The sequence below is a fragment of the Pomacea canaliculata genome, linkage group LG5, assembly GCF_003073045.1.
Source record: "Pomacea canaliculata isolate SZHN2017 linkage group LG5, ASM307304v1, whole genome shotgun sequence".
Classification (NCBI taxonomy): Eukaryota; Metazoa; Mollusca; class Gastropoda; order Architaenioglossa; family Ampullariidae; genus Pomacea; species Pomacea canaliculata.
The window spans coordinates 7,790,087-7,806,138 of record NC_037594.1 but is presented as its reverse complement, the minus strand read 5'-3'; the positions used below and the strand labels follow the sequence as shown (position 1 = coordinate 7,806,138).

The 16,052-nt window shown below is 47.4% G+C and overlaps 1 protein-coding gene and 1 long non-coding RNA gene across 4 annotated transcripts in view; both read right to left on the bottom strand.

The window, feature by feature from the left end:
• LOC112564190 (sodium-dependent multivitamin transporter-like) overlaps positions 1–16,052 on the bottom strand; it is an 83,773-nt gene that overhangs the window by 62,302 nt on the left and 5,419 nt on the right. The window lies entirely within an intron of this gene.
• On the bottom strand, positions 9,946–14,693 carry LOC112564193. 3 transcript variants are annotated; one of them, XR_003099170.1, is made up of 9 exons: positions 14,645–14,692; positions 14,455–14,541; positions 13,657–13,792; positions 13,183–13,253; positions 12,953–13,038; positions 12,425–12,669; positions 11,786–11,887; positions 11,325–11,443; positions 9,946–10,570 (listed from the first exon to the last, which is right to left on the bottom strand). It is a non-coding gene; the product is annotated as an uncharacterized LOC112564193 (long non-coding RNA). The 3 variants fall into 3 exon arrangements; XR_003099171.1 differs by having other exon boundaries at positions 13,657–13,769; positions 14,645–14,677; XR_003099169.1 differs by having other exon boundaries at positions 13,657–14,541; positions 14,645–14,693.

The window sequence follows — 16,052 nt, the reverse complement described above, 5'->3', positions numbered from 1 at the left end:
CCCCAGCCCTTGTCTTCCAGCCAGGATTGGTGCTCTGCAACCTGCTATGGGGATCGTGCCATGTCCAGAATCCCAGCCCTGTATCCATGCCAGGTTGGTGCCTGGACTGGCGATGGGGGAGGTGCCATGCCAGAACTCCCCAGCCTGTCTTCAGCGTTGGTGCTCTGGACCTGCGATGGGGGAGGTGCATGTCAGAAATCCCAGCCCTGTCTTCCAGCGCAGGTTGGTGGCTCTGGACCTGGCGATGGGGAGGTGCCCTGCAGAACCCCAGCCTGTCTTCCAAGCCAGGTTGGTTCTCTGGACGGGCGATGGGGGAGGTGCCATGCCAGAATCCCAGCCCTGTCTTCCCAGCTCAGTTGGTGCTCTGACTGCGATGGGGAGGTGCCATGCAGAAATCCGCCAGCCCTGGTCCTTCAGCAGGTTGGTGCTCTGGACGCTGGCGATGGGGGAGGGCCATGCCAGAACCCCCAGCCCTGTCTTCCAGCCAGGTTGGTGCTCTGGACCTGGCGATGGGGGAGGTGCCACTGGCCAGAAATCCCAGCCCATGTCTTCCGCCAGGTTGGGTCTTGGACCTGCGATGGGGGAGGTGCCAGCCAGAATCCCCAGCCTGTCTTCACCAGTTGTGCTCTGGACCTGGCGATGGGGAGGTGCATGCCAGAATCCCAGCCCTGTTCTTCCAGCAGTTGGTGGCTCTGAACCTGGCGATGGGGGTGCCATGCCAGAAATCCCAGCCTGTCTCCAGCCAGGTTGTGCTGCTGGACCTGGCGATGGGGAGGTGCCATGCCAGAAATCCAACAGCCTGTCTTCCGCCGGTGGTGCTCTGACCTGGCGATGGGGAGGTGCCTGTCAGAATCCCACAGCCCTTCTTCCAGCCAGGTTGGTGCTCTGGACCTGGCGAGGGGAGGGCATGCAGAAATCCCCGCCTGTCTTCCAGCAGGTTGGTGTCTGACCTGCGGATGGGGAGGCTGCATGCCAGAATCCCAGCCCTTGTCTTCCAGCCAGGTTGGCGGCTCTGGACCCCTGGCGATGGGGGAGTGCCATGCAGAATCCCCAGCGCCTGTCTTCCAGCGCAGTTTGGTGCGACCTGGCGATGGGGGAAGGTGCAATGCCAAGAATCCCAGCCCTGTCTTCCAGCCAGGTTGGTGCTCTGGACTGGCGATGGGGGAGGTGCCAGCCAGAATCCCAGCCCTGTCTCCAGCAGGTGGTGCTCTGACCTGGCGATGGGAGGTGCACTGCCAGATCCCAGCCCTGTCTTTCAGCCAGTTGGTGCTCCTGGACCTGGCGATGGGGAGGTCATGCCAGAATCCCCAGCCCTGTTCGCCAGGTTGGTGCTCTGGGACCTGGCGATGGGGAGGTGCATCGCAGAATCCCCAGCCCTGTCTTCCAGCCAAGTTGGTGCTCTGGACTCTGGCGATGGGAGGTGCATGGCCAGCCCCACCTGTCTTCCAGCCCAGGTTGGTGCCTGGACTAGGCGATGGGAGGTGCCATGCAGAATCCCACCCTGTCTTCCAGGTGCTCTGGAACCTGGGGGAGGTGCCATGCAGAATCCCAGGTCTTCCACAGGGGTGCTCGGAGGTTGGGGAGGATTGCCATGCCCTGTCTTCCAGCCAGGTTGGGTGCTCTGAATGGGGGAGGTGCCAGCCAGAACCCAGCCCTGTTTCCCAGCCAGGTTGGTGCTCTGGACCTGGCGAGCCATGAAACTCCCCAGCTGGCCAGGTCTCTGGACCCTGGCGATGGAGGTGCATACTTCCCTGGCGCCCTGTCTTCCAGCCAGGTTGGGGGAGGCGATGGGGAGTGCCATGCCAGAATCCCCAGCCCTGTCTTGCAGCCAGCAGTTGTGCTCTGGACCTGGCGATGGGGGAGGTGCCGATGCAGATCCCCAGCCCTGTCAGGGTGGGTGCCTGGACCTGCGATAAGGGAGGTGCCATGCAGAGGATCCCCAGCCCTGTCTCTTCCAGCTCAGGTTGGTGCTCTGGACCCTGGCGATGGCATGCCAAATCCCATCACTGCTACTGCCCCAGCCCTGGGGGAGGTTTCCAGCCATGGGGAGGTCCATGCCAGTAATCCCCCAGCGCTGCATCCAGGTCGAGTCTCTGACCTGGCGATGGGGGGGTGCCAGAGATGCCCAGAATTCCCCAGCCCTGTGTCTTCCAGCCAGGTTGTGCTGGCGAATGACCTGGCGATGGGGGAGGTGCCATGCCAGAATCCCCAGCCCTGTCTTCCAGCCAGGTGGTGCTCTGGCTATGGGGGACGGTGCCATGCCAGAATCCCAGCCCTGTCTTCCAGCCAGGTTGGTGCTTCTGGACCTGGCGATGATGGAGGTGTGCCATGCCAGAATCCCCAGCCTGTCTTCCAGCCCCAGCCTCTGCTCTTGGTGCTCTGCGATGGGGGGGAGGTTCCATGCCAGAATCCCCAGCCCTGGGTCTTCCAGCCAGGTGTGCTCTGGACCTGGCGATGGGGGAGGTGCCATGCATGCCAGAATCCCCAGCCCTGTCTTCCAGCCAGGTTGGTCCTCTGGACTCTGGACGCGATGGCGATGGGGGTGCCATGCCAGAATCCCCAGCCCTGTCTTCCAGCCAGGTTTTGTGCTCTTGCACCTGGCGATGGGGATTGAGGATTGCCATGCAGAATCCCCAGCCTGTCTTCCAGCCAGGTGTGCTGTCCGCTCTGGGACCTGCGATGGGAGTGTGCCATTGCCAAATCCCCAGCCTGTCTTTCCAGCCAGGTTGGTGCTCTGGACCTGGCGATGGGGAGGTCCAGCCAGAATCCCCCAGCCCTGTCTTCAGCCAGGTTGGTGCTCTGGACCTGGCGATGGGGGAAGGTCATGCCAGAATCCCGCCGTCTTCACCGACCTGTCTTCCAGATCCAGCTGTTGTTCTCTGGACTGCCAGACAGCTGGGGAGGTGCCATGCCAGAATCCCAGCCCTGTCTTCCAGCCAGGTTCTCTGCTTGGACCTGGCGATGGGGGAGGTGCCATGCCAGAATCCCCAGCCCTGTCTTCCAGCCAGTTGGTTTGCTCTGGACCTGGCGAATGGGGGAGGTGCCATGCCAGAATCCCAGCCCTGTCTTCCAGTCCAGGTTGGTGCTCTGGACCTGCTGCGATGGGGAGGTTGCATGCCAGAATCCCGCAGCCCTGTCTCAGCCATGCCAGAATCCCCAGTGTTTCCAGGTTGGTGCTCTGGACCTGGCGATGGGAGTAGGTGCATGCCAGAACCCAGCCCTGTCAGCCAGGTTGGTGCTCTGGACCTGGCGATGGGGAGGTGCCGCAGAATCCAGCTGTCTCCAGCCAGGTGGTGCTCTGGGACCTGGCGATGGGGAGGTGCATGCAGAATCCCCAACCCTTCCAGCACCATGGGGTTGGCCATGCTCTGGACCTGGCGATGGGGAGGTGCCATGCCAGAATCCCCAGCCCTGTCTTCAGCCAGTTTGGTGCTCTACCTGGCGATGGGGGAGGTGGCCATGCCAGAGATCCCCACCCTGTCTTCCAGCCAGGTTGGTGCTGCTAGCATGCGAATCCAGGTCCCCAGCCCTGTCTTCCAGCCAGGTGGTGCTCTGGACTGGCGATGGGGGAGGTGCATGCCAGATGCTCTTCAGCAGGTTGGTGCTCTGGACCTGGCGATGGGGAGTGCCATGCCAGAATCCCCAGCCCTGTCTCAGCCAGGTTGGTGCTCTGACCTGGCGATGGGGGAGGTGCATGCAGAATCCCAGCCCTGTCTCCAGCCAGGTTGGTGCTCTGACTGGCGATGGGGAGGTGCCATGCCAGAATCCCCAGCCCTGTCTCAGCCAGGTTGGTGCTCTGGACCTGGCGATGGGGGAGGTGCCATGCCAGAATCCCCAGCCCTGTCTCCAGCCAGGTGGTGCTCTGGACTTGGGGGAGGGGAGGTGCCATGCCAGAATCCCCAGCCCTGTCTTCCAGCCAGGTTGGTGCTCTGGACTGGCGATGGGGAGGTGCCATGCCAGAATCCCAGCCTGTTCCAGCCAGGTTGGTGCTCTGGACCTGGCGATGGGGGAGGTGCCATGCCAGAATCCCAGCCCTGTCTTCCAGCCAGGTTGGTGCTCTGGACTGGCGATGGGGAGGTGCCATGCCAGAATCCCCAGCCCTGTCTTCCAGCCAGGTGGTGCTCTGGGACCTGGCGATGGGGGTGCCATCCAGAATCCCAGCCCTGTCTTCAGCCAGGTTGGTGCTCTGGACTGGCGATGGGGGAGGTGCCATGCCAGAATCCCAGCCCTGTCTCCAGCCAGGTTGGTGCTCCATGGACCAGGTGGGATGGGGGAGGTGCCATTGCCAGAATCCCCAGCCCTGTCTTCCAGCAGCTCTGGACCTGGCGATGGGGAGGTGCCATGCCAGAATCCCAGCCCTGTCTCCAGCCAGGTTTCAGGTGCTCTGGACCTGGCGATGGGGAGGTGCCATGCCAGAATCCCCAGCCCTGTCTTCAGCCAGGAATTGGTGCTCTGGACCTGGCGATGGGGGAGGTGCGATGCCAGAATTGACAGCCATGTTGCTCTGGACCTGGCGATGGGGGAGGTGCCATGCCAGAATCCCAGCCTGTCCTCCAGCCAGGTTGGTGCTCTGGACCTGGCGATGGGGGAGGTGCCATGTCCAGAATCCAGCCCTGTCTTCCAGCCAGGTTGGTGCTCTGGACTGGCGATGGGGGAGGTGCCATGCCAGAATCCCCAGCCTGTCTTCCAGCCAGGTTGGTCTCTGGACCTGGCGATGGGGGAGGTGCCATGCCAGAATCCCCAGCCCTGTCTTCCAGCCAGGTTGGTGCTCTGGACCTGGCGATGGGGGAGGTGCCATGCCAGAATCCCCAGCCCTGTCTTCCAGCCAGGTTGGTGCTCTGGACCTGGCGATGGGGAGGTGCCATGCCAGAATCCCAGCCCTGTCCTTCCAGCCAGGTTGGTGCTCTGGACCTGGCGATGGGGGAGGTGCATGCCAGAATCCCCAGCCCTGTCTTCCAGCCAGGTTGGTGCTCTGGACCTGGCGATGGGGGAGGTGCCATGCCAGAATCCAGCCCTGTCTTCCAGCCAGGTTGGTGCTCTGGACCTGGCGATGGGGGAGGTGCCATGCCAGAATCCCCAGCCCTGTCTTCAGCCAGGTGGTGCTCTGGACCTGGCGATGGGGAGGTGCCATGCCAGAATCCCAGCCCTGTCTCCAGCCAGGTTGGTGCTCTGGACCTGGCGATGGGGAGGTGCATGCCAGAATCCCCAGCCCTGTCCTCCAGCCAGGTTGGTGCTCTGGACCTGGCGATGGGGAGGTGCCATGCAGAATCCCAGCCCTGTCCTCCAGCCAGGTTGGTGCTCTGGACCTGGCGATGGGGGAGGTGCCATGCCAGAATCCCCAGCCCTGTCTTCCAGCCAGGTTGGTGCTCTGGACCTGGCGATGGGGGAGGTGCCATGCCAGAATCCCCAGCCCTGTCTTCCAGCCAGGTTGGTGCTCTGGACCTGGCGATGGGGGAGGTGCCATGCCAGAATCCCCAGCCCTGTCTTCCAGCCAGGTTGGTGCTCTGGACCTGGCGATGGGGGAGGTGCCATGCCAGAATCCCCAGCCCTGTCTTCCAGCCAGGTTGGTGCTCTGGACCTGGCGATGGGGAGCCATGCCAGAATCCCCAGCCCTGTCCTCCAGCCAGGTTGGTGCTCTGGACCTGGCGATGGGGGAGGTGCCATGCCAGAATCCCCAGCCCTGTCCCAGCCAGGTTGGTGCTCTGGACCTGGCGATGGGGAGGTTGCCATCCAGATCCCCAGCCCTGTCTTCCAGCCAGGTTGGTGCTCTGGACTGGCGATGGGGGAGGTCCATGCCAGAATCCAGCCCTGTCTCCAGCCAGGTTGGTGCTCTGGACCTGCGATGGTGCCATGCCAGATCCCAGCCTGTCCCAGCCAGGTTGGTGCTCTGGACCTGGCGATGGGGAGGTGCCATGCCCCCCAGCCTGTCCTCCCATGCCTGTCCTGGCTCAACCATGGGAGGTTGGTGCTGGAGGCCCAGAATCCCTGTCTTTTGGTACCATGGTGCCCCCCAGCCCTGTCCCAGCCAGGTTGGTGCTCTGGACCTGGCGATGGGGGAGGTGCCATGCCAGAATCCCCAGCCCTGCCTTCATGCCCCCCCTTTCCATCAGCCCCTCCTCTCATTGGTAAGACTGTGTCATCATGGGCTGGTAGGAAGCCGGTGACCGATCTGACTCACCACACGGGGTCTGAAGTGAATGGTGTTAGAGGCGGGTTAGTCTATGCGATGATTCATATTTTTATCGCCCTGTACCTTGTTGTGGCTACTAACGGACCATATGTATATGTGGGTGAGGCCGGGTGGACAGCGTGTTTCTAAAACTTACAACTGTTCTAAAGAATAAAATTTAGAAATAAACAAATTTACAATAAAAGCTAATGGATTAAAAAAACACAGTATGTCTTCAAAGTTAATAATTTTGAGAACGTTTCAGTAAAGTGTCTTGTTTTTTGTTTTTATAAACTGGCATGATAAATAAAAAAATTTTAACAGATAGCTGCTGACGTTTTATTACTTTTCATTAGTGATGTTGGTAACTCTACAATTTAATCACAGATTAAAGAGACGAAGCTACCCAGACAATGCCTGATAATATTTACCCACTTGGTATTGCCCCAGCCCCTGGACTGACATACCCGAGCTCGCATGCAGCCCAAACATTTAGCAGTCTTTCGCAAAGTCAAGCGACAATGCCCAAAGATCCGTAAAGAACTTTGTGACATTCCTTCCTTCCACACAAAAGAAATAGCAAACTTATCCACTCAGGATTTTTTCCAAGTGCTCTCCCACATACAGACCCCACCACCTGACTATGACCTGATAAAAACCATCGGACTGTAAAGGTTCAATTTGTGTAATGGACTAGTCGGCGGAAGGTCTTGTCTTTTTCTATAACTGTGAGCATCTGGACCACCTAAGTGCTGTGCCGAGCTTTCTAGTGCTACCTCTCCACCTTCCCCTCCTGCATTCCATCCTCCCTCCCACAAAGACAGCCACACACGGACAACGGACGTCCTGCCTCTGTGCTGCTGAGCAGTGGAGCTCTTTTCCTCATCACATTCGTAATAATAAATTTTCATATTATTGATTCCATGTCTGTTGGTAGACAGTCTGCAGCAGTTTGTATGGCGCTGTGTACATATTATGGGCAGCACAGCCAATTCCTGATAGTTGACACTGTATACTGTATACCATACTACACAGTGTGAGAGCTCTCGACAGAAAGATGGATAGTTTTCAGGGAAATTGATTCTGAGTTCTTTCTGCAGCAAACAAAATCATATAAACATTCTCCTTGCATTTATATATATATATATACACACGTGCACTTTCGTCCACTGTAAATAAACACATCAAACGCAATAAGACATTGAATAATTTCATTAATTTTTTTCGATTTTATTGTTTTCATCGAACAATTCACACGATCCACACAGCTATATGCCACTGATTATAAACCTCAGGTAACCATTCAACAAGACTGAGTTCCAGAAGACTAATTCCCATACACAGACACTAATCAAAGGTATCACCATGGTAATGAGGGTAAAGGTCTGAAATTATGCACACCTTTGTTTGTTTGTAGACACTAATGGCGGTAAACAAAACATTCAAATATTCCATAATTAAGCCACCTGAAGTGCATGTGTTCATGCTTTTCAATTTCTTTCTATATTAATGTTAAATTCGTGCAAGGCCCACAGGCTGGACAGATATAAAACTAAATTTCAGTGGCTCGTGACGTGGGTGCATGTCCTGGGCACGTGACCACCCACGTGACCCACCCACCCTGCCTTGCAGCCGTGGTGGTGCTCTTGCCCGGTGGTAAAGCCAGGCCGACCCACCCACCCCGCCTTGCAGCCAGGGTGGTGCTCTTGCCCGGTGGTAAAGCTAGGCCGACCCACCCACCCCGCCTTTTCTTGCCGATTCGCTGCGTTGACTCGGGTAGTCCATCAGGAACTGGAGGGGTCATGCGGTGCGTGTACGGCGTTTGTGTATTACAACTGAAGACCAGTGTGGGCTGTGACGGTCATTCCTTGCACAATCATTGCAAATGATCGACTAGATATCGAAAATACAAAAACAAATTATGATTAAAGACATCATTGTTTCTGGTGTAAACGCTACTTCTTCTATCAATAGAAAAGCTTCAGAATGAAAGCGAAACGACTAGAAGACTAAATGAATAGAAAAAGTTTTCTCCATTCTTTAACTTTCCTGTGTGATATATTTGTGTAGTAAAAGTTACATCCTGATGCATCTTGTTAAAGATAACAAAAACAGACACATTAAAATAATGAATTTAAAAGTAAGAGACTTACAATTTTTTTGTTCCTTTTATAGATTGCATTGTTATATGTGTGTGTGTTTGTTTGTGTTTTGTCGTGGAGCGGACGGTGCTTAATTTTAATACAAATTTTCTTTGTCTACTACCTGCTTAATCGAAATACTTATCCGGGAACTCAGTCTGCAACGTAATTAAAGTGTGTAAATAAAAAACTTTTGATGAGAATAACTTATGTGTGATCGCATAAATGACCATGGTATTGAAGTATGACATTTTAAATATTAGAATAATATCGGTCTTTAATATATTTATGATCTGCGGATAAATGCAGTTGCCTGTAGACACAAACTCTGTCAATAGAACAAACGACAATCACATCGACAGGTCTTTGTGTTTTGTGGAACGAAAGAACGCGTGTGGACACTTAAGTGCAGGAATGTGACATCTGCTGATAGAGTATGACCCTGACATGCAGAAATAATATTAAGTTATAATATTAAACATACTGAAAGAATTTCCATGACCATGTTACTGCCCCTTGCCATACCGACACGATAGTCTCCCTTTAACCAGCAAAGTAAGGACGTGCTCCAGCCTGGAGTGATTGTACTTGTAGTTCTGTCAAAAGTCAGCCTGATAGGTTGTCCCCTAATAAAATAAAAGCCCTCTCTCTTAAAGATATTGCCGTCTACTTATGAAAAATAATGTAAGATTAATTTTTTCTCAAATTTTGATCACACGAAAAGTAAATGAGTTTAAAGAAGGTGAGATTGTAGGTGGTGCCATCTAAAACAGGCAGCATGTAGCTTCCTTCTGCATGAAGACAACAGACATAATAATCTTTCCTTTGGGTTTCACAACACCATTCGTCTTCATCTCTTGCATGATAATGACCCTTTGTACAACACGTGTGGTCGTCTGTTAGGTTTAGCGAGATGAAACTTTTGTTCTCTGTGATCGTGTAAAATGCAAGAATCAGTGTCCCAAACTCTGTGTGAATATCCCAGTTCCTTTCTCCGGGTGAACACCTATATACCTCACGATGCGCAGAAAGAAGTCAGACAGGTCACATCTCATTCCTCCACAGAAATGCCAGCTCCGTAGTTCTAGTCATAACAATGGTATGTGTATTGATGTCTGTTTTTTTCTCTGTTGCTGGAAATACTTGTAGTTATCTAGCTCCAGAGAACGAATGTTAGGAGTCATTCAGGTTTGGAGAAAGAAAATCTTGCATCAAGAGTGCTCGGTAATTACCAAAGTGCACCCAACTAGACTTTAAAGGATCTGTGACTATTTCGATTTCTTTTTAATGGTGTCTAAGGAGAGAAACATAGAAGTTGCATATCCTCTGCACACTTATGTAGGGGACGTGTGTATGTACATACCACAAGACATAGGACAGAGGCTGGAGAGCAACAGACCAGAATGGACACCACTACCGGCATTTGGTCTTTCATGTTACCCAACTACATTGTTTAAAAACTTTATATGTACAGTATATATAGATATGTGTGTGTGTATTTGCCTGCGCTCATTTAGACTGAAGAGAAAGAAGGATAATAACCACCAATATGTTGGATACGACTTTAAAAAACAGGTTAGCTGACAACTTCATTCATCGGTTTATAAAGAACATAACTCCAGAAGTCAGAAGTGAGTCTTTTATTTACAATTATATTATCTTTTTCCGTTTCGCTGACTAAATTACAGTTCACGCAGGATAAGATTTGGTGCTGAATAGGTATTAATACTTCTAATGAAATAAATATGATGAATAATTAGTGAGTGTTGAAGAGGATTTAAAAAGTGCTTAATAGATATTAAGAAGTGGTTACTAGGTATTAATGAATGTTGTAGTAATAACTATGCTGCCTCACGCCGTTGTACTCATCCAAACCTTAGCTTTCGTAATGAGTCAGAAAAGAAATGCGTGGATATACACATCACTTGTCCTGTGAACCAGTAATATGTTTACACATATATTTTAATACTTATCTGCTGCCTTTGACAGGACAGAGGTGTTCTTACAGTCTATGAAACTTTAGTTTTAAGGTTAATCCCAGGCACTACTCTAATGCTCTAAGAATGAAAAAATGAATGAAGAAACAATGAAAAGAAATGAATGTAAAAATGTTGAAGGTTCTCGGCGCACAGACGAATTCCAGCAGTCGCTATATCAAGGGTTGGCAACTGAGATGATCTTGTTTTATACTGTCGATCTTGCCTTCCGTGGCCATGGTGTCAGTCTTTTCTATAAATTTGTCCACCGAATTTTCGCAGGTCTGCAACAGGAAAAATAAAATTTTACATGTAGAGTAATGAATGCTCAATCATGCATTATATGATCACTATTCGTTGTTTATACGGCCTGTTTGATCGTGTGTGCATTTACATTTCTCTGTTTAATTATGCATGGATTGACACAAATGTTAAATCAAGTGTTACTATTTGTCCCTACATTGGTACACATGGACAGATTTTACACGCTCTTTCTACACTTCTTATTTTGTCTGCCTCTACGTCTACTATTGTATCTCCCTGAGCAAATGTATTTTATTGAATGAAAGGAGTTGAATGAATGTAGTGCCATGTATGTTTTTTCAATTGTGTTTAATATTATAAAACAATTAATTACGGATTCTGACTACACAGTTGACTGATGGTGTGGCTTGATTTTTCACAGTTCTTATGTAAAGTTGTACAGCTAGAAAAGTAATAATTTTATAAACGCTGATTTATGAAACTGAAAGGTATTCTATTTAATTCCTTAAAAGCTTTCAATTAATTACTTCTTCTAGTTTCTTGTCCTGCAGGATGAAGAATTTTTATGTCTTTTCTAAAAATGCGGCAAAGACACGGCGAGTTTCCAAGAGTAGTAGCAGAGGATATAAAGGGGCTGCACTCCTTCTTTGTCCTTACTTGTTAAGAAAAGTAGCGTCCCTTTAAAACGTGATGCTAGAGTGCAGCCTATGTCTACGCTCTCTGGTAGTAGTCTCTGACAAATAAACAAGTAAATAAAATGGAAAAATAATAAACCTTCAAGAATATGACGTTAGAGGAATCTTCGGCCTCCTGGGAAGGTTCCTTCATGTGGAACATTTTCCGGGTAAAAGGGAATACCAGCTTTGGATCGAGAGTAGCCTTGTTTGTGGGGCCTGACGAAGGGAAAATGAATGCAAGACCAGTCAACGACAACAAAAGCTGAAAACAAACTTTATGCATAAGTCAGGAACAAAAGAGTTTCGTTTGTTTGAATACAGTCGGACCTCGACAAATCGACCTTCCCTTAGTCGAAAACCTCCCTACATCGAATTAATTGTTAGTTCCCGGCCAAATACCTGCGCCTATTACGCCATGTTCCCTAACTCGAAAACTCCGTAAGTCGAATTTTTTTTTTTCGTCCCTTTGAGTTCGACTTATCGAGGTCCGACTGTAAATATAACTTTTGTCTGCTTTAATATAGAGAAAAAGTGGACGGCAAAAGCATTGAGACTGACCTGTGATGAAACTGATAATGATTCCAGCTGATGAAAGTTACCAAGAACCCGATGACTGCGAGCCACAGGTAAGAAATGTCATAAATGGAGAACGAGTTACCTCTGATTTGAATACAAACATAAAACAACATACATGGAAATTGAAATCGCAGTCGGGTGGCGATAAAATTTCATGAACAACGCATTATTGAAGCTAAGTAAATAATTTTACTGATACAAATTTTAAAAAGTTATAACAATACGTCAAAAGTAAAGGAGCAAGATGAAGAAATAAAAGGATGATGACGAATGAAAAAACAAGATGAAACAAAAAAGCATAGATTGTAGCAAAATAAAAATAAAAATAAAAAACAGAGAAAAAATAAGAATAAACTAGAGAAAACAAAAGTAAATAAACGTATAAGAAAAAAATAGTAAAAGGAACAGAATAAAGAAAAGTAGAATTAGAAGTGAAAGTAAAAGCAAAAAAGTAGTATAAGTGAAAGAAATAGAATAATAAGAATGTGGAGAAAAAGAGAAGAAAAAGTATGAAAAGTAATTCAAAAGAGACTTGAAATTGCTAAAATTAGAAACAGAAAGTGATGGCAGAATATAATTATTGATCAACACAAGAATAGAGTTCACAACCACTTTAATTACCGATGTGCGTGGGAGACGTTCGTGATGTTACTGTTAGGATTCGTGTCCGTAGACATCACCACATCTGTCATGGAGATATCTACAGTCGTAAGGTTATAAATAATGGAGGACGAGTAACTGTTATTTCTTGGGCAGTTGTGTGTCGGCCCCGGGGGTAAGGCACGTGTAGGGGCGCCGTACAGCTCGCAACCAACAGTTAGCCACAGGTTGACGGCGATACCAAGAAGTCCACCTCCGATGGCGCCCTGGTGGTGATGGACATGGAACTTTCAACAGGAAACAGCAAACAACAGGACCGAGATCAATGCAGCAGGTGAGACTTGTCGTGTTGTCATTGTGTTCTTTCGTGATCTTTTTATTATTTCTCTCTATTTTTCTATTTTTCTTAGCTTTCTCTTTCATTGTCTCGGTCTCAAAAGTAAAGCAACACGAATTATTATTACATAATCTGGCAAATGTAAAAATATTCCCTAAAAAGATAAACTAAAAAAGGTATTTATAAACAATAACGAACAAAGAAAATATTACATATTTATTTCCCCAGGGAACCATTCCTGCCAAAAAAAAGACTCCAATGATTGGACCACCGCAGGCTCCATCACTGTATTGTTTATCTGAAAAACAATCTTATTCTTAGTATACTAGAATTTCTTTTACTACTTCGCACATTTAGAAATATATAAACAAAGGGATACAAAATAACTGAAACTAGGTGACGGCCAGATCTTGGCTCTCTATGCAATCCCAAACAGTGGTACCTGTGTGACTGGACCACGCAGGGTGCGAGCGAGGTATGCGAGACCAATAGTGAGACCTCCAAACAGCAGCACTGGAACCGAGGGCAGGTAAACTTTATTAGCACAAGGCAATGTGATATCTTCTAATCTGTTAGCTGGTCCTTCTGTTCATAAAAATGTCATTACTATTTGTTTCCTTGATTCCTCTTTTTTATTTTCTACTTAGCTGTTTCTCCTTCTGTCCTTCGAAGTCTGTCCTTGTCTCAGGGGTGAGAGCATGCTTTTTCTTGAGCTTCATTATACGCTATATAAATTACACTCTTTTTATTATTACATTATTTATTAATAAATAAATAGTATTTAATATAGAAAATCAAAGTTTACGAAGTAAATGTCTGATGTAAGGTTTTTAGAAAAAGTAACTTGACTACTTTAAATTTTCTGCGTCTGGTATTTCCAGGAAATAGTCTCATAAATTATGTAAGACACGCTTACCAGTGATTTTAGCAATAAAAGTTACAGTTGCATCCTTGTAGCCTCTCAGAGGTCGTGCCAGGAGGTCCTCCACAGTATTGGCACCCAAGGAGTTGATACCGGAAGACAGAGTGCTGATGAACCATCATAGTCATGTCTAGTTTTGAAAGAACTATTTTAATATGGAAAGGATTTTCTGTTTAAGATTTTTTATTGTTTTACCCATCCAGATATTCAGAAAATATATACATATACACACATTTCTATCTTTATAGAGTCCCACACACAGAGTGTGATCAGTCTGTAACAGCTGATACATCAAAATCACATGTTCTGCCTCACTCATTTGTTCTCGGATTTTTCTAGACTTTTAAAGCATATCATGTCATTGTGTATAGAATCAAATAAATCAAAGTATATAAACACTTTGAACTAAAGATAAAAAGGGATAAACTTTAGCGGGGATTCTTTGGTTTTACTCTCTCATTCTTAGGTAGATGTTACATCTGCTTAAATACATATATAAAAAAACACACACACACACACTATTAACTGTTCTAGGTCACCAAGCTAAATAATAACAATCTGAGCTAATCTCGTGGCTTATTTGTTTACGTTATTAACTTGCACTTATTATAGTTATGAATATAGTAAGAAGATACATTACTTGTATTTTGGTCAGTAAAGTTTTAACAGTGGTGGAATGTTAACCAATATTTGTGTGTTGTGTGTGTGTATGTGTGTGTGTGTTGTTAAAGGTTTAAAAATGAGATTTTAACAAATTGTGTAGGGAATGGAGGATATTGTCTGTTACTTTACCTGAGTGCACCACTAAACAGCATAGACATATATAGACCAGGCATACCGGCAAACTACCCAGCAGCTGGGGACGAAGTATGGCATCATCTGAAATGTAACGGTATTACCAGGAATTAGAAAGTCAGTCAACTAGAATTCTCTCTGAATTGCTGGTAAAACACTTCATCCTCTAAGCTTTTTATTTACTCACCTGGTTTCTGTTATCGATGATACCCGCGTGATAGGCATCACACCCGAGTTTGACGACAGAGGCGTAGAGCAGAATACCCGTGAGAGTCGAAACGCTCTCAGTGAAAATGTTCATGGGAGCATTCAGAAGGAAGGCTCTGGCAATGACATACAAGTCCGTACTTGTGTTTAGTTTCACTGGGAGAAGACTTTGAACTCCTTAACCATGTAGAAATGTCTGAATATTTTGGTTACGCATTGTCCATAATTGAAAGAAACACTGACCATAGGAATGTTTAACCAGTGAAGAGGTTTAATTCATTACTAACATGAGAGTTCTCAGTTAGGAAACTCTCGTCTACAAAATACAATGTTTACAGACAAAAATGTTTTATTGCGAATGTTCACTGTTCTACATCACCAAGTGGTTTTTCAAAACTACATGTTTTACCATCTATCGAAAACCAATAAATAATTGAAAAGATTTACAGTTTGGCATTCTTCAGTGTCTTCAAGGCTCTGATGCGCTTGAACATAGGACTGGCTGAAGCAGTTGGAGAGCCACATGAAACAACCGCCAATAAGGGTGGACCACAGGGAGTGACGCTCACGAACATCCGGGTTAATCCTGACACAAACACAATCAAGATTGCTGTTGGTGGTAGTGGATGATGATTGATGATTGATAATGATGGAAAGGAAACTACAATATCAAAAGCTTACTCGTCGAACTCTATTCTTCCTCCTTCCGAGGCAATGCGGAATGCTTGTGTCAAACTGCCCACATGGAGTGTACCCTGTTGAAATAAACAAACAGAGGTAATAATTTTTACTTTTTGTGCAGTTTGAGCTTAAACTTGTCTTCATGGTCTCAGTTTTAAAGGAAAATAATAGAATTCTCTTTCAACGTACATTATCACGTGATCAGATACCATTCAAAACACATTCACTGGATGTCACATGGTTCTCACGTGACCACAAGCAGTACCAACCACAAACTGACCCACTAGTACTCACCATAATGATAACAGTGGTGACACCGATGATGTAAACTATCATTTGGAAGACATCTGTCCAGACCACGCTCTTAATGCCACCCTGTCAGGAGGAAAATGTGGCATTCCCACGCATTATAGAAATCATAGATAAAGTTTATTAGAGATATCTGGAGCAGAAAAAAATTACATTTCAGTCTGTCCTACTGTTACATAAAAAACTTCTTTATCAGGGAATTTAACTTAGCTTCATCTTTTAGAGATCTTTGGAGATGAGTGCTTGGAATAAAAGGGATCGATAAAGACAATTGTCATAATGTGATTATTTAGCAACTAAATTGTATTTAAAATTTCCTTTACTTAAATTATCATCACAAGTAAAAGATTTGATAAAGAACAACAACAAAACAAAAAAAAAAAAACCTGTATGCTAAT